We start from the raw sequence: 21,986 nt of genomic DNA, 5'->3' as shown, positions 1-21,986 counted from the left end.
TGAACTGTGATTCTTCTGTTCTCCACCTTCCAAGTAGCTGAGATTACAGGCATGAGTCACCATAGCCAATGTTCTATGAATTTATTGGCACTCTCTTTGATGAATGTCAAGCATTTTCAGGTTTTTGGTACATTTCTTATCTGGGCAAGGTCAAAGTAAGTATCTCTCACATACATTCCACATACTTGAGAAGAAAATGTGTACATTCTTTATTTGCAATATTAAATTGTGAAGACTTACCAGACCTCCTTGAATTGTATTTTATGTTTGGGAATTAATAAATTCAAGATTCCCAAACACCAGGTCTCCTCAGTTGACATATATGATATATGTTTGAGGATCTGCCAGGTGCTTTCCTTCAGAAGATAATTATTTAGGGCAGAAAAGCTCATCATTAGGAGATATTTATTCTCATTTAATGTAGTCTTTTAGTTCAAGGATGACTTTCACCAGATGGTTTTGGAGCAAATTACCATGAAAGGTGAAAAGCATGGTTAACTGCCATCCCTTAGTGTGTGTGTGTGTGTGTGTGTGTGTGTGTGTGTGTGTGTGAGTGTGTGTGTGAGGAGGGCCTTGGGGTGATGAGAGATCTCAAGTGACATGGAAATGCAGTATTTGTTCAGTGTCCCTAATTTAGACTGCCTTATTCTAATGTGGACAAAATAGAATAGAGGGGGTTAACCTGATTTAAGCACGATATATTTATAGATAAAATACTAATACAAAACCCCACTGAACAATGTTAAGGGGAGGCTACTGGTATAGGGTTGAGGGTAAATGAGGGTGAATATGGTTGATTATTTTCTACATGTATACGAATATGGAACACTGAAACCAGTCGACATCACTTTAAAAAGGGGACAGGGGAAAGAAGGAGACTAATGGAGGGGATGAACCAAACCAGGGTACATTGTACACATAAATGGAAATATCACAACAAAACCCTCATACAACTATTGTATACTTTTAAAAATGTTAGAAAGTAATAAAAGGCTTAAAATATTGAAAAAAGTGCAATAGGCTCTCTGATTGTTATCTTCCCTTCATTCTAGATCATTCTAATGCTGTTTTCATCACTCCTGGTTTCTTTAGTTATGCTTCTCTTTTGTAAAATTATGCTGCAAATTTGCTTACTTTGTTGTTGATTTAATAAAAAAATCTTTTTTGTAGAAAAGAACAAGTTAGTACACTGTATCAAAACATAGCCAAGACTAACCCAGCCATACGAACATGTGATTAAGAACTTTATCCGTGAGCTCAAACTTCAAAGCACAGAGATGGAAAACTTGGCCATTGCAGTGAAGAGGTATTGAAGTTCTCCCTTTCTAAACGGGACATGGGCCCTTTAACTTGCTTTCTGACCTGGGTGGCAAATGGACTGAACTGCATGATCAGATTATGATACAGCTGGACTTCCTGAGCCTCAGGAGTGTAGGAATGTAATCTCAGGAATCTAACCTGAGCCAGCAGGGGTAAGTTGTGTCAGGCAGTACTTTATAGACTCATCCAGCAATCTCATAGCAGATCATCACAACCCTATTACAGCAGCTGTTCAGGACCAGTGACTCCATGTGAACAATCCAGATTTATCTTGCATTCAGCCACGTGCAGCATATAGGACATTTCTAGAAAGGCAGGCAGGACTCCATTTGAAACCTAGCCGTGTCACTTAGAGGTATAAGACCTTGCAGGCAGATTACCCTCTCTCCCTGAGTCTCAGTCCCCGGGTATGTGAAGTAAGGATGAATATTCACCCTCGGGGTATTGAGACTCCCTAGACGGCATCATGGGTGGAGCCCCTCCTCCGTGCCTGCTGCGTGGTGGGTGCTCAGCATTGCTACTTCCCTCTCTCTAGCCCTCCTCACCTGAGCCTCACCCTGAACCGAAAGCCCAAGTACTGCTGAAACTCTTACTATAACACAGACAGCTCATGGAAACTAGAGCTGGCCTACATGGCATATCGTCTTGATTTTAATAGCCTTCCACTGCAAAAGAATAATTTTTTTTTGTGGCAGTGGGGTTGAACTCAGAGCTTTATGCTTGGTAGGCAGGCGCTCTTACTGCTTGAGCCACTCTGTCAGCTCAAGAAGAGCTTATATGTGCTAAAATCCACACATTAGCCTCTTCCCTCCACAGAAGGACACGCTCCTTTATCACACACTGGGAAAGAGGGCATTTTGTTTGTCACAGTTGTTGAATGTTCTGCCCCAGAAGTGCTTCCTGCTACCATGTGTCCTGTTAGTAACACCCTCTGGTGTCTGTCTTGAACTTGTAAACACAGTCCCTTTGACAGGATGCTGCCCTGCCTGTGTGGGAGCAGGTGACATGTCTTCAGCTCCTCTATGTCCTTACTCTTCCTCTCTAAATGACACTGGAACTACGTGGCTGGGCCTATGGAATAACAGACGGGGATTACAATGCAGAAGAGAAAATGTTTTACAATTATGATTCTGAATAAAACTGTTCTTCTAGTCCTGGGGGTTTTGTTATGAACACTTTAAAATGTCTCAGACTCTGTTCTTTGCCCTCAGTTTGCTTTAGGAGTCTTCTAAAAGGGTGTCCTCAGAACTCCAAATTCAGTAGAGCATTCTGGAGAGTGAAAAAGCCTGGAGTTGGACTCCTTTGAGACATGACAGGCAGACAAACATTGATTCTTCAGAATGTCCCCTGAGTGTCTATTAAACAGACAAGCACATAGGTACATGGACAGGTACACATATACAGACTCACACAGAGATGTGTGCCATACATGCATGCCCTCCAGGAATAGAATCATGTAAAAACGCATACACACACTCACACATTGTTCAGAAGTGAGAAAGACAGAGGACAAACATTCAGGAGAAATCCAAGATGTTTGGGATTGGATACGTAGAAGGAATAGCTGGAAAAAAATGATCATAACAAAGACAGAAAAGATATGATTTCACTATTTATAGTTCCAGATTTGACCCCCAAAAATGAGAAAAGTTGTGATGGAGATATGTAACTTCTAGATTTCAAACAGGTTTTTCCAAACAGAAACTAACTTTCCACACTTGGTTAACATAACCTTGGGCAGGCTATATGGTGAGAAGGAAGTAAAAAGGAAGAGAAAATGGTAATGTTACACAAAATTTTACTTTAAAGTAAAATTAGTATAGAGTTGTATGTAGAAGTTGAACTAATACACAACAAATTATGTTGTGAGAGAGTAAATTAGTCAAAAGCCAGATAGGGTAATATAGCAGAGGCCCATCAAACTACAAGCTGGGAGGTCTTCTACTTAAGCCCTTCCTCTGTCTTTATTTTTCATCGTATGTTGTCATTGGCCCAAGTCAACTGACTCTAATTTCATGGTGGCTGCTTTCAGTCTAGTTGCCTACAATCTAGTTGGTAGGCAAGGCATAAAGAAGTGAGAAGCTAGATTACAGGACATGTAGCTCAATGAAAACAAAAGGATACATTTTTAAGGTTTAGTGTGAAACTTTATTGTAAGGTAACAGACTTTCACATACAAGACAGTTGCTAGTAAAATAAAATAATGCTAGAATCCCTCTAACTGAAATTCTTCTACTTCTAACTTTTTGTAAAATCAGTATACCATGTCTCCATAGAGATCTGATTTATTCATTGCACTAATGAAAGAAACAGAAGTTTTCTAAAAGATAACCTTATCTAAATTATAGAACCTTGGGGGACAGAGTTAAAACAATTGCTGGAATCTCATTTTCCCCTCTAACTTTAGCATACAGTGTTGTGAGGTTTACATAATAGAATTTTGAGATTACATGTAACCATCTTTTTGACATGGTGTGCTTCTGTTTCTCCAGGTTTGTAACTCAGTCATGACAGCAAAAAGGATTTTCACAATTTATGTAGAATCTTCCAGTGATTTTTATATTTTAGCTGTTCTTTGCCACAATCCAGTTTTAATATCATTTAATCTATTTCATTTGTTTAATGTCTAGTTTTAATGTCATTTTACACTCATATGGTCAAATTGCCAATCTTTTTTTTATTATGTGAAAGGAATGGGGAACATTATTTAGAATGCTGTGTTTTTCCTCATCTACAAAACATAGGGCTAGAAATGGGTGAGCTTGAGTTTCTCTTCATGTTTACAGTCCAAGCATACAGTGAAACTGTTTGCCTCTTGTTGAATTCCAGAGCCCAGGACAAGGCAGCCTTGCAATTGAGTGAAATGGAGGAAGAAATGGATCAGAGAATTCAGGCAGCAGAACACAAAACCCGGAAAGATGTGAGTTTCTGGGATTGGCATTCATGCACCTAACCATTATGGGGCAACTCTTAGGAAAGAGTGCTGAACTGTCCTCTCAGTGGCAGGCTGAAGGACAGCAAGTTTAAGCTCCAATGAGACTCTGAGATAAGGGAGTGGTGGCTTTTTGGAAGTGGGGTCAGGAGAGACAGAAATTGTGGTAGAGTAAATAAATAAAACAGGTAAGTTCAGACAGTGACAAGTACAGTGAAGGAGCAGTGTGTATGATAAACAGTGACTGGGAAAGGATTTAGATGAAATTGGGAGGTTAGGGCCCTCCTTGAAGGGGTGACAGGAGAGCTGAGGAGAAGGGTGATCCAGCCTGCAGTAGAGAAGCTGGCTGGGGAAAAAGACGAAAGAATAAAAAGAAAGAAATCAAGATGTAGAGTGTGTGGTGCACCCTTGGAATCTCAGCACTCAGGAGGCTGAGGCAGTAGGATCACTAGTTCAAGGTTTCTGGGCTACATAGCAAGACTATGTGTCAAAAAAAAGAAACAAAAAGCCCCAAACAAACAAACAACCAAAAAAAAAAAATGAGACCAAGAGGGAGGGGGAAGACAGAGAGAGAGAGAGAGACAAAGAGAGAGAGAGAGATGGTTTGGCTTCTACATACTCATCTCCTTGCCCATGTCCACTGCCACCTTTAAATCTGGATTGCAGTGACTTTAACATTCTGTCTTCCAACCTTGGTGTATCATAGTGGAATGGAAATTACTGTATTTTATTTTATTATAATTATTACAGGACCTCTTCTTTTGGCAGTATGTGGGTTTGAATTTAGGGCTTCAGGCATGCTAGGCAGGTGCTCTACCACTTAAGCCACTCCTCCAGCCCTTCTTTAATGTTGGTTATTTTCAAGTCAGGGTCTCATGAACCATTTGTCCAAGCTGCCCTCAAATCGTGATCCTCCTGATCTCTGCCTCCTGAGTAGCTAGTGTTACAGGAGAGAGCCATTGATGTCCAGCATTACAGGAACTCTTTAAAGTTGAAAGTTGAATGCTAGCTACCTTTGGTGATTTGGGTTGAATAAATAGTTACCTTTTTTCATTATAAAATAATATTTGGGCAATTAATGTTTACTGAAAGCAGAAAATATATGTATCTCTTTGAGTAGTTATTATTAGGTTAAAAATCCCATTTCCATGTGTTCATTTGCCCCTTGATGAAGAAAGGCAGCAAAAGGGCAAGTGGTCTGGGTATTGCCATCCCACAGACCTTAGTTTGGTCTTAACTCTGCCCTTCCTAGATCTGGTGACAGTGGAAAAGTGACCTCACCTCTGAGACTGTGGTGTTGCGTCTTTAAATAGACTAATTCTATCCGCTGGCTTTAATGAGGGTTAAGCATAATAGTATATACGAAGTGCTGGGCACCGCATCCAAGATGTGGTGGGCACACCATGGCTGCTGCTCCTTCTGTTCAGCTCTTTCCTGTGCTCAGTGTCCTCTTAGTCCTTTCAGATTCATTGCCTTAAGTGTCTATACTACTTTTGTACCTGTGGATCTTTTTCTTGTCCTACTCTTAATAACAAGCTTAATAACTCTTTGGATGTCATATTTCAGAGTAAATGACTCAAGGTTCATGGCCCATGACACTTTCCTTATTGTAGTGTAGAAACAGTAAAATGATTTCCTCTTTTTTCTCTCCATTGTATTTAATACACAAACCCATTCATTCATCAAACACTTAGCATTTCTTCATTAAACAGTTGTCATTCATTCACCACTTATTCATTCATCACTTATCCATTCATCAAGCACCTAACAGTTACATGTGTTCCTTTGTTAAATATCACTGCTTCTTCCATTGCCTAGCCAATTAGCTGTTGGTAATGGAGGCATTACCATGGCTCCCACCTCTTATAACTTCTTCCTTGGCTTCCTGGCTTCAATCTAGGGGTGAAAAACCCTCGGCACCCACAGCCTCATTTCTGTATCCACAATGATGGCACATGCCCCATGCATGTGACCCCTGAAACCTCAGCATGCCAGTCTAGACAGGCCCTCCCTGCCTGCTGAGCAGCTCTGGCACTGGGAGGAAACCTATTTGCCAGTGCTTCCTTGCTCCCACCTCGCCCCTTGTGATCACAGTGTCTCTGGAATGGCATATCCCGCTCACTGAAGATTTTCCTTAACTTTCCTGCAGTCATGGCCCCTCTTCACTCCCCAGGGTCTTCACCCCACATGCTGGCTGGCCCAGTGATACCACTGCTCATGGCTGTGCTTCTACCACAGCTCTTTTCTTTGTCTTGGTGATTGCTACTAATGCCAGCTCCCTTCTACTTTCCTAAATCCTGCAAAGTTCAGAGACAGTCTCCACCTTGCCCTTGGTTCCCTCATCTAAGTCTCTAGCCACAGTCACTCTTCCTGACCTTGAGTCAGAACATAGAGTACATATGGCATTGTTTCAGTTAGTTTTGACTTATTGTCACAGGTTTATTGAGGTATAAGGGCATGCAATAAACTGCACATATTTGAAGTGTAGAAAATGTTAACTTTGAAATCTGTATACACCATGTTCTCAAGCAAAGTCATGGATGCTGCCATCCACCACAGTTTTCTCATGTCCCTTTGTTATGCATTCCTGTCCCCTTCTTTGCCCCTTTTTGCCAAACAACCACTGTTCTATCTTTGTCACTACAGATTAAGGGTTCTAGAATTACACATAAATGGAATCTTACAGTTTGTGCTTTCTCTTGTCTGGCTTCTTTTACTCAACATAATTATTTTGAGACTTATACATGCATGAATTCATTTTATAGCTGAGTAACATTCCATTGTGTGGATATACCACGTTTGCTTATCCATTCGTCTCTTGAGGGACAATTGAGCTATTTCCAGTTCGGGGTTATTGCAAATTAAGTTGCAATGGCTATTCATGTGCAAGAATCTGAGTCGACATATACGTTTATTTCTCTTGAGTGAATTCCTAGAGGGAAATAGCTTGATCATCTGTGTAAGTTTATGCTTATTTTTATAACCACTGTCAGTTGTACATTGTGTGGCAGAGGAGAGAGTTCTGTCCTTCAGTTCTAGTAGTGTGTAGAGGAACCTGAGTGTGGTTTCATTGCATTTCTCTAGCAGATAATCATGTTGAAGATTTCTTCATGTGCTTATTTGCCATGTGTGTTTCTTCTGAGGTGTAGTTTATGTTAAAGTTCACTCTGCTAACTTTAAAATTAGGTTGTTTTCTTATTACTGAGTTTTGGGAGTTCTTTATATATTCTGAATATAAGTCCCTTATTAGATACCTGCTCTAAATATGTTTTCACCCAAATTGTGACTTATCTTTTTACCCTACTAACAGTCTTTGGAAGAGTAGAAAAGTTTAATTCTGATGAAGTCTGAATTATAAATTTTTCTTTCATGGATCATGCTTTTGGTGTTTTATTCAAAAAATATTTGACTAAGTCAAGGTTCCAAGAATTTTCCCTATATTTACTCTGGTAAGTTTTATTGTTTTATGTTTTCCACTCAGGATCCACTTTGCATATAGTGCAAGGTATGGCTCCAAGTTGTTTTATTATTATTATTATTATTATTTTATCTATGGGTATCCAATTGTTCTAGCACCATTTGTTGAAAAGACTATCTATTATTGCCAGGTGCCAGTGTCCCACTCCTGTAATCTTAGCTACTCACAAGGCAGAGATCAGGAGGATCATGGTTTGAGGCCAGCCCAGGTGGGTAGTTTGTGAGACCCTATCTCCAAAATACCCAATGCAAAAAAAAAAAAAAGCTATCAACTTTTCACTGAATTGCTTTTACTTTTTGTTCAAAAATCAGTTTACTTTATTTGTGTGGGCTTATATCTAGGCTTTGTATTCTGTTCTATGTATTGATTTGCCAGTATTGCATTGTCCTGATAACTCGAAATCAAATGGCACTCATTTTTCACCTTACTGTTTTTTTGTTTTGACCGTTTTAGGTTGTTTAATTTTCACAGAATTAGCTTTTGATTTTCTTTAAGAAAAAGCCTGCTGAGGGTTTGATTCTACTTCAGTGCAGGAGAACTGCTGATGAACAAGCCTGAGTCATCTCTCCATTTGTTTAGGTCTTTACTTTCTCACAGCACTGTTTTATAGTATTCAGTGCACAGATCTTACATATCTTTTACAAATTCATTTCTAAGCTTATCATATCTTGATGTTTCTGAAAATATGTTTAAAATTTTTAATATCTGATGGTTTCTTCTTGCAATATATAGAAATATATCTGACTTGTGAATACTGGTGCTGTATTCTGTACCTTGTTTGTAGTGCTTACAGTCAGTAGCTTTTTGTAGATTCCATCAGATTTTTTAGGTTGATAATTATGTAGCTTTATTTCTCTTCTAAGATGGATGGTGCTTTTAATTTTTCTTGCCTTATTGTACAGGTTAGAAGAATAAAAGTAGAGAGGAGTCACCCTTTATATTCAAGCTTTCAACATTAGGTATGATGTTAATTCATAATGACCTTTATATCAAATTGAGGAGTTTCCCTTTTGTTACCAGATTGCTGTGAATTATTGTTATTGCTGTTGTTCTAGTCAGGAAAAGATGTTGATGTTTTTCATGTACTTTTGCTATGTCTACTGAAATGATCATGTGTTTCTTTAGGATATTAATGCAGCAAATTCACTGATTCATTTTTGTATGTCAGCACAACCTTGAACTCTTGAGATCCATCGCAATTGTTTATATTTTTTATATGTTTTTAATTCAGTTTATTAGATTTTATTTATCATATTTGCATCTATATTCATAGGAGATACTTGTTTGTAGCTTTAATGTCTTTGTTTGATTTTGGTATCAGGCTAACGCTGGTCTCATAGAATAAGTTGGAAAGTGTTCACTCCATTTCAGTTTGCTGAAAGCTTGTGAAGACTTTATCTGAACCACCACATTTTCTCCCCCATATTATTGTAACAACCTCCTGTCCCACATCCCATCATCTATTTCTTGTAGACTAGAAATGAAGTAAACTTCCCTTACCTCAGTAAGGAAAGTAAAAGTCCTCTATACTTGCGAATTTCAATCCCAGAACTGTTGCACACCTAAAACCACCTGGTCTTCTACCATCCCTCCTCACTCTCCCTGGGTAGGAGAATTGATGCTTAGGTTGACACAAAATGCTTTTCACCTATGGGGTTTTGAAGGCTGTTTATTTTAAGAGACTGAACCTATTTAAATTAACAGTCTTTTAAGCCCTCAGTGATCTCAGGCATCAGTATGAAACAGAAGTAGGAGACATGCAGGTGACAATTAAAAAAACTAAAAAAGGTATGTATGTAATAGTTAGACTTCTAGCAACAGCCTCAGTTTTTCAATAGTCCAAGCTATTGATAGCTAAAAACATTTGGAATCATTAAAGTGAAGACAGAATCAGATTTCAGAGTCAAATGGATGCCTTGGGAAGATTTTTGTTTTTTTTTAAAGGACCATTGAGTTATTTCTAGGATCGCCTATCTTTTGCATAGTCTAAAAATATTTCTTACCTCTTCAGCAATTGTTCATCAAACCCCAGTTTGTTTTCATAGTCTTTGCGGATCAAGTGCCCTCAAGTCACCTTGTCCAGTGAAACATCTGCTTCATGACAGTGCAGCATTATCTTTCTTTGTCAAGAATTGCTATATCTATCCCCCTAACTTACTGCAAGGCATGTGGCAGTTATTCAATGAATATATTAACTGAAATGTATACTATTCTAAGTAGAATATTCCAGATCTAAGGGACACCTGATCAGCAAGAGGTAAGAAAAATCTTGTTGAAATATGAACAAAGGCACGATCGAGTTTAGGCTTTTTCTCTACTTTATTCTAATAAGCAGGGTCCATTCCATTCAGTGGTGTGCTGGTAGGTGTTAACACATGGCTCTGGAGTGAAGCAGAAGGAGAAGGGAGAGATTTGTAGCATTTGCTGATTTTCATATTGGAAATACTTGCACAATTACTGATTTCAAGCTATCAAGTTGACGTCATGAGCTAATGCTTGAAACACACTCTCTCACCTGCTGGTACAGCCTGACTCCAGCAAAGGGATAGACTCACTTCTTTCCATAACTAATGAAAATAAGTAAAACAGATAACCAAAACACTTCTGGGATGGTTAAAAATTCTCCCCTGTAGTATTCTGGAAAATTATCTTCTGTGTCTGTCTTATATCTGATTTTCAAAAGTCAGAGCTTTGCACTGTGCTTGTATTGCAGAATTAATGAGCCAATCTCCTATTCATGCCAGAGCCACACAGTCTTCATTTACTTCTGTTGCTTCCTGAGTCTTTAGACTAAGAAAATCTGTGCAAGAAAGGCTACCCTAACATAGTACATAAAAGAACTCAGTCAGAGAGATGAGACTCGAGTCCTCATTGAGACTGTACTAGTTTCTTTCTGTAACACATGAGACAATATGCTTCCTCTTGCTGATCCTTAGTTTCTTACCTATAAAATGTTAATAATGAACCATCTTGCCTTACTGTAATAACTGATATTTTACTGACTACAACTTATTAAGCTCCTCATCACATAATTTAAAAAATCTAATAGTAAACTTTTTCCTGAGGAAGGCAAATTATCCTTTTACAAATGAGGACTGAGTTCCACAAAGAGCTTGATTAGTGATAAACAATAGAATTGTCTTACTACACATTTTATGTATTCTCGCTTATACCAGACTTCCTGCCCACCTGGTGTGGTTGTTATATGAAACAGTGAGATGATTTATGTGAGAGTGTGTCAAAGGCTGTAATAAAATTATAAGCAAGTTTGCATATTTATTATGATTTTTATTAACCTGCCCGTGACTCTACGAAACTCATTTTACCCATAATTTTTCTTTTCTGAACTCAGAATTCATTTTAAAGTCAATAGATTTCCTGTCACAGACTTCCACGTGGCAGTTATGACACAGCTGTGTAAAAACCTTCCACTGATACCATTTGGCAAGAAGAAAACAAATCCCTAGTCACTATACTTAGACTTGAAATGTGGGGTACATTTTAAACCATGTGTAAACACTGCACAAATCCCAGGTTCCAAGATGTATGCTCTTTGTAGGAAAGTCATTTATTTTCTCCATGTTATAGAAGTTTCTGAACCAGTGTAGACTGTTTAACACTAATGAATCAGCCAGCCAGCAAGCATAGCTCATGTATGCACTCACTAATTGTGCATGTCTGTAGCTTTGCCTGATGCTGAGATAATGATTTCAGTCATTCACTAAGCATCTCTTGAATTCACCATGAAGAAAACATGGGTAAGCCTGACACTAACTCTGCTCTTAAAAATATCTTACACCCTAGCTTTGGAGGTAGGACCTTCATAAACAATTTTAATGCAAGATAGAAAGTGTTCTGTGCAGAGAATGTAAGAGAATGTGCATGTCCGAACTCATATGTAGCATAATTTAGCAAAGCAAGTATTGGATTGCTTTATAGATGGTTCCAGAAAATCCTTTTCTATTGTTAACACAAAAACTCATGTAGCAATGAAGGATCTTTTTCAAGTGTATAAATTATTTAAAATAAATGTTCAAAGCCTTATATATTTCATGTTATTTAATGATTAATAGAGTCATATAATATTAAAAATTGAAGACTTGTAGAATTCCTTTATTTCCATTCAAGAATACTCCTAAACTTAACCAAAGCAATTAAAATGAGTTTGTAAGATCAACTTTTATTTGTTTTTTCAGCTCAAAGAGCAATCAAAATACTTAAGTTAAAAGGAAGATGTGGCAGCATTAGAAAAACAAACTTATGACTTATCAATGGTAAGAATCCCCTTTTCACTTTCAGAAATATGTTTCTGGTAGGTCAATGTGTACATAATCATGCTGTTATCTCAGTATTCCAGGTGTAAAAGTTTAAAGTGAAATCGATACTATAGAGAAAGTCTTCAAAATATCCTTAAGTAAAGGTGTTATATAGGAGACTTTTCCTGTCACTGATAAGCCACCTATTATGAATGGTTTGATTTACTTTTTATTTCAAAGTAGTAAAGACATGGTACTTAAACTTTGCCTAGCAGAGTTAACCCTACTCTTTCAGCACCAATCCTGGTCTGTATCCTGATTTGTAAGATGCAAATACCATTGCTGCCTTCCTCCAACTTTCCTCTTCCTGACACTTTTCTATCTCTTGTTGACCATATCTTTATATTTTTTCTGATAACATCAACATCATTTTAAGTTCACATCATTACTAAGTTTTCTGTATTTTGATTTTACATTGATTCCAAACATTGAAAGTAAATAAAGACCATTGTCTTTATTGTGAATCTTAAACATGTTCCCTGTAGAATGAAGCAGTGAGCTAGGATTGTATTTATTTGACGCCAGTTATTATTTCTATGTCACTCAAAACAGAAGTGTCCCACCAGCTTCATGATTCAATGAATTCCATACCACTTCCAAATTTTGTCACATCTAGTTGGCTTTACATTTGGATCATGACTTTGTTATAGTTACTAGATTTTCTTATATTTTCTGGGTGAGTTCTTGATTTCTTCTTGCAAAAAGAAATCCTTGTGATATCACTGATACCTTAAAATTTGTTATTTATTCTTCTAGTGCATGGAATTAAATTTTTTCCCTTAGAAAACATCAATTTTGGGCTTCATGAAATGTCAGTCTTTTTTGAACTAATTGTGTTTTAACTGCCTACCCATATGTAATTTTGGGGTTTCTTTTCAATGAAGGATCCTAGTCCTTCACTTAATTTCAGTGTTTTTCATATTAAAATATTCTTCCCTCTGTATTTACATCCTTATTTTGCTGTAGTACATTCTCAAGGAACTTGTGCAAGAAGGGTATGTAGGAGATAAATTTCCTAAATTCTTGAACATTTGAGTGTGTATACTTCCCCCTCACAATTTCTTCAAAGTTGACTTTCCAGAATTCCTATGGGATTTATTTATTTAGGTCTCTTGCTGACTGTTTTTTTTCAAGTATCTGGTAGTCCTTGGGATTATTTCATATTTTTAAGTTAAGGATTAGCCTGATCATTTTAGGTAGGTGGTATAAGACTCCTTTGTAGCTAAACAGATCTACTTATACCCAGAAAGTGTTATCTTCCCAGGAGGTCTGACTGTGAGTCTGGACCCAGTTCCCAGAATGAGTGGGGCATGGATTGCCAAAGGGCTGCTTTAGCTTTTCTTATGAGTTTTTCAGTTCATTTAAACATATGATCTCTGTCTTGTTGCCTGTGGAATCTACTCTGCCTATCTGCTATTCTTTGCTGGGGTAAGACAGGTGATGGTCTTGGATGGAATGCCTTAATATAATAATCTCTATTTATATCACCACTTCTCATTTCTACTCGCTGAGGTTCGACCTCACCACTTGTTCCCTTTTGTATTCTACAGCAGAACCTTCAACACACTTCTAGAATGCTGTTTCAGTACATTTTTTGTTACTATAATGAAAATACCTGAGGCAGAAAAAAACTTACTTAGCTCGTAGTTGGGGAGATTCAAGGGCATTGCACCAGCATTGACTCATCTCTGGTAAGGACCTCATGGTGGGTGGTAAGAGTCTGTGTGAGTGAGAGGCACATGACTACACAGGAAACCAAAAAGTAACTGAAGTCCCCAAATCCCTTTTGATACAACTGACTTAAGGATCTTCCATTAGGCTCCACCTCTTAAAAATTCCATTATCATCAAACTGGGAACAAAGCTTCCAATGCATGGACCTTTGGGGTCACACTTAAATTATACCCAACCCATAACAACTTCTTTTTCCCTGACTCTCTTCCCTTTGGCAGAAACCGGAAGGGAAAATGGAAAACCCAGCTGGTTTCTGTTTTCCAAAAGTGTGTTTAACTCCCTTGACTGCTCATGGGCCTCTTTTCTATTCCTTTAACTATTATGGGTTCATTTCCTCTGGTATTTCTTGTTAATGGAGTTTTAGAAGGGGGAAAAAGACAACCTCATGTACTCAGTCTACCATCTTGAATTTCCAGTGATTTTTTTTTTTAAAAAGAAAGATGTAGAAATTTTCTAACCACACTGGTTTATTTTCAATCACAAAATTTTAAAAGTTAGGAGATGGAGTTGGTTATAAAAAGTAGCCAGTTATAAGTACAATTAATTTCACAAAATGCTTGGTAGTTTTATGTCTCTCATTGAGTAAAGCAGGTGTTCAAATGTTTGATATGAGTTAACTTGCCAATAACATGTCAAAGTAGAACAAAGTGGACCCCTGATTATTTTTTATTAGCATATTGTATTTGTAAAGGGGGTATTCATAGTGACGTGCTTACAATACATCTGAATTAGATTACTGAGTATTAAAGTATGATAACAAATGTCAAGTTTTTTTTTAAAAGAACAACTTTTTGAGGACTCAGATTTACAATAATTGTAAATTATTGTAAATAATTTATAGACTTGGGAAGGGATAGGAGTGGCCAGTGGTAGGGCTACACCACACTGTGCTTCATTTTTACAGAAGCAAGAAACTCCGTACCTAATGCCTCTGTTCCTTTTCACTAGGACAATCAGAAAGTTAAGAAAGATCTTTTAGAAGCACAAACAAATATAGCCTTTTTTTCATAGTGAACTAGATGCTTTGGAAAGTGATTATGCTGACCAGAGTCTGAATTCCAAAAGGTATGAAGCTTTTTGTATTTCATTTTTTAGTTTGAGTACAATATTTATTTAGGTAATCACCCATGAGAATGAAGCTTCACTATGTAATAATGAAGGGTTGTTTCTTAATTCTGCAAGTATGACCTTTACTGTCTGAAAATTATACCTTTAATGACAGATTTCCTATGTGTGTGTATGTGTATGTATGTGTGTGTGTGTGTGTGTGTAATTTTTCTTCAGATGACAGCTGAATTGCATTAATTATGGTTGCTTAAGACAATACAGTGCTTATATAAGTGGTTGGAGTAAGTGGGAGAAAATTGTAAGAATATATCTTAAGTGTCAAGAGTGAATGCTTGCTAAAGTGCTTTGCAGGTAGGAATCCTGTCCTAAAGCATTAGAATGGGAACTTCTTAAGTGGGTCATTTTGATTTTCTGTTCTTTAGTTTTGCAGTCTGGTTTTAATAATATGGAACCTGTTACATACAGAGACATGTATTTATACATAAGAGATATACACATGGGTATTTACATAGGGAAAGTAAATATGACCCTTGTACTTGTGCACTTGGGGAATGGTTTTTTTATTTGTTTGCAAAATTCAATCAGAATTAAGGTCTTGTAATAGAAAACAATGAAACATGAACTAGATTAGGAGTTCCAGTTTTGGAGTGTATAAAAAAAGGAAAAGATGTGGGCTCTGCAATTGAGAGCTTCACATTTAGTGAGGAAAACCAAAACAAAGTGGAGTCTGGGCTAAACATGTAAGAGCTAAACAATGTCAGAAACAATGCTCCAGCATCGTCATGGTTGGTGTTCATTGCCATGAGATGACACAGGTTTTCTCTTTGTTTACTCATCGTTAATGAAGATACAGGAGGTGCACATAGGAAGAGGGATAGGCCCGTGTTGATGGAGGGGAAGAGGCGTCAGTGACAGCAGCCTCAGCAACTGACACTGGTAGCAATGCCATCTGACAGGCACTATCCTTGATACTTTACTTGTATTAACTCATTCCATCCACAGAACCCAGTATTAGATTGGGACCTTCATCGTCATTTAGAGATGAAAAAGAGGGACTCAGAGATGTCCCAAGTGAGAGAATAGCTAAAACTGGTTTTGGGAAAGACTTCCAGACATAAAGAGATGCTTATGATGGGAGGGCAAATTAAAAAACAAAAAAACTTAGAAGTTTAACAGCTAGTTTAAGGATGTACTGTAAGGGCCTAGAAATTTTGACAAAAAATCACTTAACTTCCTATAGACAATTAGGAAACATTTAGCCTTATCATCCAGGGAGTGAGTAGATAGGTTATTTTGGACAAAACTTGATAGCCTAAAGTCATTGGAATCTAGTGATGGGCGTAGAAGTGAGAGACATTGGCTCTGAATGCATGGTTTGAAGAAGAAGCCAGTGTCTCTGTAATAAAACAACAGAGGGATCACATGTGTGACTTTCTTATGAGCCCAGAAAGCCTGGTTCTATAGATATTCCTTTGGTGTCAGGTTAGCAAAGGGAAGAGGTCAGGAGTCATAAGAAAGGAGGAAATAAGGGGATCTGGGATTTGGAAAGGTTTGGAAGGAGCAGAGAAGGTTCAAAGGACTGAGGGACCTTTTACTGTGACCATGTGGGGGAGGGGACTCAGGAGCAGTCTGGATTCAGAGGAACAGTCCAGACCCATAGGAAAGGCAAGAGGAGCTGGTGGGTGCAGAGTAGTGATGCGAGGGAGAAAGCTCAGATGTGGGACAGTATTGCACAAGGAGGCACAGGGTGTGGGGGCATGGGTGGAGTCTCAGAAAGATTGGAGACTGTGACAACACAGGAGGCAGAGTGGGAGCAATGAGTAAAGCCATGGATAAGGATTCAGGCCTTTTGAAAATGCAAAAAAATTGTGGGCCTGAGAAATTAGGTATTGGTAAGGACTTGACACACAATTCTCATTTAAATATAAAATATAATTTTACAGGGATCTGGAAATAATCCAAGAATACACAAAAGATCAAAATAGTCTTGAGAGGAAAATTGAAATACTCCAGTAAGTTCTCATAGAAAATGCTCTTTGCACACACATTTTACCTATTTTTTTATTAGTAAAACATGTGCCACATATAACAGGAGTCACCATTTTCTCAAGACCCGTTTTGCAGGTCAGTGTATTACTTCTTCTCATTATGTTACATTTGGCAGATCCACTTAGCTTTCTGATGTGACTAATCCTAAATAAATTATTCCAATGCAGGGAATACAGTTCTTAAAAGTCCTTGCAAGCCAGCTGGCATGTGAAGCTCGCCGTTATTACACCTTTGTGAAGAATAACAGCCCTGACCTCTCAGCTTTCTCTGCAGACTGCACACTGAGAGTTTGTCAGGTGTCTCACATTGTGAGTGCCCCAGGATGGCACCCATACCACCATTCTTTGTCAATTTATTATGCTTATTTAGGTGTATATTTTCCCAGGTTTTTCTCTTTCCAAGAAATGCACCTATCTGTCAACTTCATAACTAAGTTGCAGTAATTCCATTCTATGAGGATCTTCCCCTCAAAACCTTGACACCCCTCCCCCTCCCCTTTTTTTCCCTTTTCACCAATGCAGCATTTTCTTCTGAGTTCACCACATGAAGTAAAGTCAGGCTTGATAAATTTTTCTTTACACTTTTTGAATATGAAGTCTCACCTCTGGTAACTGTAGAGTTCATTTATTACAACAGTTCTATTCGTTCATGTATTCATTCAATAGATTTGTCAGTTAGTAGCTTTTATGGGTCAAATACACCAGGATAGAGTGGTAAGTCTGAGAGGAAAAAATGCCTCTTTCTTTATGGGGTTAGTCTGGAGAAGGAAGACAGAAACTGATCATTAGTTATAGAAATAAATACAAAATACTAAACGTGAGTGGTCTGGCAAAGGAAAGATGCATGTCCCCTAAGGGAATCTGTGGCTTATCTAAGAAGACCTATGATGTGTTCCTAGAGGGAGTGACACTTCAGCTGAGTTCTGAAGGATGAGGTGGCCATGAGGAAGGAAAGATTAGCTACTCCGTGAGGCAGGGGCTCTGTTATTATCCTCATTTTGCAGCCAAGCGAGATTCTGACATTAAACAATTTCACAGTGTCATGTGAAGTAAGTACCTGAGTTGGGATTTGAACTCTGCTCTGTCTGAGATCAATATCCTGGTGTTTACTTGGTGCAGAAGTACCACCAGGTCATGAGTAGGATGCATGAGTAGGATACAGCCAGTATGCTGTAACACACTGTATCCAGGCCTGGCCACTTGCTGTGTGAGGCTGTCCGGGTTCGGGCATCTGACAAACAGACGGGCATGAAACCTGTTCAAATAGGTGTGCTACCTGAAGCAAGAGTGAGTTCCACAGCGTAATTAATGTATTCTCAAACTATCAAGACCTTTAAAGAGAGATAGCTAATTAATTCACCTGTTACATTTTGAGTAATAAATTATGATCTCAGTTTTTGAGGTTTGAAACAAAGTGGTAGAATGTTACAAAAGATGGTAAGTAATTCTATGTTCTGAATGTCACCACCTGAAAAGAAAGGGTAACACTGATTCCCACTAATACTTTCCATATCTGTCGATCTATTTCCTTGCTGTGCAGAACAGCTAACCGGAAGCTACATGACAGTAACAGTGGCCTAAGAAGTGCCCTAGAAAACAGTTAAAGCAAGTTCAACAGATCCTTGGTATGGGATGATATTTTATAATATATTTTGTTCTTTCTAGTGATTGCCTATCTTGATAAATATCATGTAATACCTTGGAGGAGAACTTTCTGTGAGTTTTTGAGATAATGAGAAGCTCTTTCCCTAAAACAGAGACCAAAGTTTTCCAAGTTAAAAAAGTATGCTACCCATTTGCAGAAATAAATGCCTGATGTTTGCCAACTCTTAACTTAGACATTCTAGGAAACTAGAGAAAGATGAATAAGATAGCATTTTTGCCCTGAAAGAGTTCTAATATAATAGATATTTTAGATGTGTTTAGATCAATAGCAATAACAAGAAACAGCAGAAAATCCCGTGATGGTGAAGATGAAATATGGCCAGTCAAGAGGAAGGAGATGTGATTCTGGATTGGAGGGAGTTGCTTTTAGAGATAGTGTTCTTTATGATAGTGAGAATGTCAGAACAAGTGCCTTGGATTTCAAGCCCTCCTAAGCCCCATTTGGAATTTTAGGACCTTCCCAAGATTTTCTCTACCACAAAGGCTCTTACCCACTTTTGGGGCTCAGTTACAAGCATAAGATTCTGGTGCCATGTTTGGATCTGGGAGAGTCAGTCACTCCATGAAATTATGGTTCCAGAAGAGATAAATAAGCCCAAGGAAGTTGATGTTATGGGGTCCTGGACATCATGCGAGCCAGGATACTCCTTGTGGAATATAGAGTAGAGTTTGGACTTAAGATCTAATGATGCAGAAAGAGAACTGTGGTCAGTTATCTTTGCAGTCATTTTCCAATTGATTTTCATGGTCACAATGGGGCATGTAGGAACCCAAACTTTTAGTTATGTTAGAAGTTGAATTGTGTTTGTGTGTATATGGAAAGTGTTGCATAGGACATTAATTAACTATTTGTGTATTACAGTGCATAAGTAATACATCACCTGGGAATACAATTTCTAGAAGCAGTCCCAAATTTAATAGTCACTCTCGTCAACCTTTGGGCTATGACAGGTATGTTGACACCTACTTATTTTCCCTATTTGAGAGCTCTAGATCAAACTTAAAAGGAAGGTAAATTTCCTTAGAGGTGAATTAAAATAATGGAATCTATTTTGGACACCAATTTATATTTTTCTAAGATCTTATTTGAAAGTTATAAAACCTGAACCAGGTGAAAACTAAGTAAAATGTTTAATAGGTCAGAATAATTTTATGTGAGCTATGTCACAGGAAAAGGAAACTATCAAAAAAGAGAAATGTGGTTAGTAGAGCTTTATGAGTTACTATATTGAAGGAATAACAGAGACGTATCAAAAGTTAGAATTTAACCCTAACTTTAATCAAATTAAGTGAAATATTTGTCTTGTTATTTCTTAAGATCTAGTAATAAATGATTAAAGATCACTGTAGGGGTTAGAGTGAGTGAGTGAGTGAGTGAGTGAGTGAGTGTGTGTATTTGGTGTTGACAGTCAACATGTCAAAGTGTGAAAGTGAAGTCATAAACTAAGGGTTTCTGGCTCTCCGTGTTTTTTCCCCTCTCATATTTATCCCCTCTGAAAAGGGTATTTTCAGTATAAAGAAAAATGCTGGTAACAGCAAAGGTCAGGTTGCCTCTCAGGAAGTTCTTTTACCAAACCTTATTGGTGAGCACTTTTGAAAAAATACTATCCAAATTATTGTTCACTGGTTTGCTAAATAAAAATCTTAATAGCGTGTTTCTTTATAAGTAGTTGACAACTCTGCTACTGAGAAGACTTTAAAAAATGTGTAGATGTGATATTACTTTTGTGGACTAAGGTTTAAAGTAATTTTTAAGCAAATAGTAGAGAAAGCACATAACAAAATTATTTCAGAAATTTCATCACGATTTATTTTTGAAAGAGTAGACACCATGAATAAGGCTCACAGGTACTAGACTAGAACAGCTGCACGGTATGTTCTAAGGCTCAGTGTCCTCACATCACCAGTGCTCTGAGAGACAAGAACACAGCTCACATGCGTTCATCATTTTGGACCAGGGCTGGAGGCACCATGGCCTGCACTGATGCTCCTCCACAGGGAATGATTAATTTTATGTATGAAGTTAAGTGTGTTTTCTTTTTCACACTTAATAAAAGCATGTCATACATTTAATTTGCATAACTTTATTTAGTTTTAACTTGCAAATTTGTTTTAGTTTTGTGTTTTGTGTGAGAACCCTAACAAAAATATAACTTGGAGCACAATTTTCATAGTTAACTGTAATGTCTGGAAAGGTGGGAGTGATTTACTTTTGGGAGGATATGTATTAAGTTTATTGTTTCACAAATGGATGGATACCTAGAAGTAGGGAGTTCTACCCTTTGTTTGAGGTACCTCCCTATGAAACACCTACTGTAGGTGTGTTTCCAAACTACATGTCTACAAGACATGGCAAGAAATTCATCTTATGTCAAACCATTCCCAAGACACACATTTGTCATTACCTATTGTTTTCACCATATTGATCAGAAATCTGGCACCTAGAAAAGTTTACCACTTGGCCCTTTTTTGTTTTAGACTGTGTGAGAAATTATACTCTTCTTCATTTGTCAGCTTTTCAAAGTATTTGAAGAAAGAAACCATTAAGATTAAAATTGATAAATGATGCTGCTTTGAATATTTGTTGGTTTCCCCTGATGCTAGATCATGGAAGAAATACATCAGTAGTCTTGGCAAGTGAAGATGTTATTTTCTTCAGTTGCATTCATGTCTGTCACCTGTGTATTCTTGAGCATTGTGAACCCTCAAGTAAAGCAGTCTCCTCTTTCATTACTAGGTCATCCCACTCTTCTTATGTGGATGAGGACTGTGACTCATTGGCTCTCTGTGATCCTATGCAGAGGATGAATTATGAAGTTGACAGCTTGCTTTCACAGTGGCTTGTCTACCCTGAGAGATTCCAATGAGTATGACTCCAAACTGGAATATGAGCACCAGAGGAGATTTCAGAGTTCACATGGGGCACAGGAGAGCCTTGGGGGTGATCCTTCAGACACAGGTGTAAGTCCTGAAACCACTACTCCTGAGACCTGGCTTCAACTGAAATCTTCCACCATATTTGACGTGTATCTGTCCTGAGCATGAAAGATCATAAATCTGATGCTTAGTCAGTAGAATTTTTTTCCACTATGTTAGGGAGAAATTCTCACAAATGTACTCTTCAGAGCCACTGTATTCCAAAGTCAAATTGACTGTAGAGTCAGCTGCATAGTTTTCCTTGGTCCATATGTATGTGTGTAATCAAAGACTTTTTAACTGCTGGTGTTTTTAACAGGTTCCTGATATAAGGGATGAAGAAACATATGATTCAGAAGGTGTGGCCTCTGTCTAAGACTTGAAGCCTCAAGGGTCTGTCAGTGAAGGCAGCACTGTCAGTTCTTCCAGAAAGCCCATCTTGGCTCTTTCTCTTCAAGTAGGTAGCTTCTGAGACCCTTCTATTCATGAATGCTGTTCATTTTCTGTGCC

General features: G+C 37.9%; 1 pseudogene; it reads left to right on the top strand.

The window, feature by feature from the left end:
* Positions 1–1,192: 1,192 nt before the first annotated feature.
* Positions 1,193–21,986, top strand: part of LOC109677637 (ras and EF-hand domain-containing protein-like) — a 36,215-nt pseudogene continuing 15,421 nt past the window's right edge.

Source organism: Castor canadensis, chromosome 13 (assembly GCF_047511655.1).
Source record: "Castor canadensis chromosome 13, mCasCan1.hap1v2, whole genome shotgun sequence".
NCBI classification, from domain to species: domain Eukaryota; kingdom Metazoa; phylum Chordata; class Mammalia; order Rodentia; family Castoridae; genus Castor; species Castor canadensis.
Note: the sequence above shows the minus strand (reverse complement) of the source record. Positions and strands in the feature narration are given on the sequence as shown.